Raw genomic sequence first — 2477 nt, forward strand, 5'->3', positions numbered from 1 at the left:
CGTGATCTGGGTCACAATCCGTCACAATCGTGTTGCATTGTATGGGAAGCCAAACAACCCAAAAGTGGGACAAAACAGCGCGGTATTAAAGCTTTCGCGCCGTGCTGACCTTTCATTGGTGCAGCTCAATGGACCGAGTATGGCAAGCCAGAGTATTCATATACGCCTGGTCGGGCGTCTGATTCTACACTGACACAACAAAAGTGTGTGATCTGACAGCAAAACACGTGTCCTCTGCGTGTAATTTGCCATAAAATTGACGTTCTTAATGTGCGCTTTGGGTTCACGGAAAACGCTCGACGGAAACGTGTGTTTTTGTATCAATGCATGATGCATGCTTTGGAGTCTCTAAAAAACGTGCATTTTTGATGTGCGTTTATCATAACAGAAATGGGTGTCGAATACGTGCGTTTGGTCTGACTCAATTATTACGACTGAGAGGAAAAAATTACATGTATGTGGCAGCAATGCCTTACCGTAATACCCCATATAGCGGACAAACATGACAGACTCAAGCCCTATAAAGTGAGCACACGCTTTCGACGTGCAGTTTTGAGAACACTAAGGAAAGAGCACGTTTTTTTCACCTGTTTGGACACTTCAAACAGATGTTTGCACTGCCTGTTTGGTTTACCTGTTTACACGTTCATAACGTGTGTTTTGTCCGACTCAAAATGCATGTATTCTACATTTCCGTTATGATAAAGGCATGTCAAAAACACACGTTTTTTGGTGACGTTTTTTTACAGCAAATCACAAGTCGAGCGTTTTGACACAAAAAACAAATGTTTCCGACGGCAAATCACATGTCGAGGGCGCGCGTTTTGCTGTCAAATCGCACGCTTTTGACGTGTCAGTGTACAATCAGATGCCCGACCAGGTGTATATGAATACTCTGGCTTGTCATAACCGAGCTGCGCGACCGACTCGACAGCGCAGAGAGGACGTGTTTACTAGCGCCACCGAACTGACAGCATGGTGCAAACTAATCTCAGTTACAACAGTGCAGCGCGAACATTACTCTCAGCAGAAGTTTGTGTTTTTTCCTGCATGTAACATAATGAAGATCAGTATTAAGTTATTAGATTTCTTTAATTTAACATTTAAATTAACATTGGTCTAATATGAAAGATAATAAGCAAAATAAATGTAATAACTTAATACTGATCTTCATTATGTTACGTGCAGGAAAAAAACACAAACTTCTGCAGAGAGTAATGTTCGCAAGTAATGTGAACGCTTTAATACCGCGCTGATGCGTCCCACTTTCGGTGTGTTTGGCTTCCCATAGCATTGTGGTATGTAGAGATGCTTGAAGTGCACGAGTGAGTCGACTTGCTCCCACCATCAGAATTGAGGGGTCGATGAAACTTTTCTCCCTCTCTTGACGAAGTGTGAAACGCACTTTAAAATGGCGGCAGGGATTTACCCAAGTTTTCTAGTGTGTTGGTGGAATGCAGCCGCAAAGTTGAAAATACCTTAGGTGGGGTTTTTTGACCAGCAAACAACCAACCACCAAAACTACCCTACTAACCGCAAAGCACTAAAAACCACCATACCAACCACATATATGATTAATTGTATTAATTTATCAAAGACATTTTAGTGCATTAAAAATTCTTTGCATTATTTTTAGTGCTGTGAAACGATTAATTGTGATTAATCGCATCCAAAATAAAAGTTTTTGTTTACATAATATGTGTGTGTACTGTATATTCTTATATTTTATATTATAATATACATATATAAATATGTAACATGTAAACATAACATATTTTTCTTAAATATATGCATGTGTTTGTATGTATATATAGGCCTACATAAATATACACAGCGCATACACATACAGTATGTAAACAAAAACTTTTATTTTGGATGCAATTAATCGTTTGACAGCACTAATTATTTTTAGAATTAACATACCCCTTCAGACTTGATCACCCATGTTTTTCCTCCGGTGGCAGTTCATGAGATGGAGCAGGTACAGGTCTTCTCTATCCCTCACAAGTTTGTATCTGGACTTTGACACCAAGTTCAAGGTGAGATTTTCTGTCTATTTCTCTGACTCAATGATTAGCATTTTGTGGTTTAGCGGTGTCCCTCTTCTGAGAGCTAAAGCTGTTTAGATGCTGACCGAACAAGAATGGTTGATTATAGAATGAATAGTATTGCTCACTTGAATTGCTGATTGGGCAGTTCATATCTTGAATTTTGGAGGCGCTTTTATTAATGTTGCTGGTATTTTTGACCTTATCATTCCAGTGCTAGCCTAGCTTGCTTGTTAAGCATAACTTAGGTCTGTTGCCTAAGTTAGGCTGGCTGTATTGAGGTGTTTTAATTTCACCACAGTAACGAGCAGTTTAGGGCAAACAATACCATCACCTGGCTGTCACAGAAGACAGGTCAGGAAGATGTGGATATAGCTCTACAGGGGGCGTGATTTGTGTGTGTACATTATTATTATTATTTTATTTAGT

Source organism: Sinocyclocheilus grahami, unplaced genomic scaffold (genome assembly GCF_001515645.1).
Source record: "Sinocyclocheilus grahami isolate Dianchi unplaced genomic scaffold, SAMN03320097.WGS_v1.1 scaffold1912.1, whole genome shotgun sequence".
NCBI classification, from domain to species: Eukaryota; Metazoa; Chordata; class Actinopteri; order Cypriniformes; family Cyprinidae; genus Sinocyclocheilus; species Sinocyclocheilus grahami.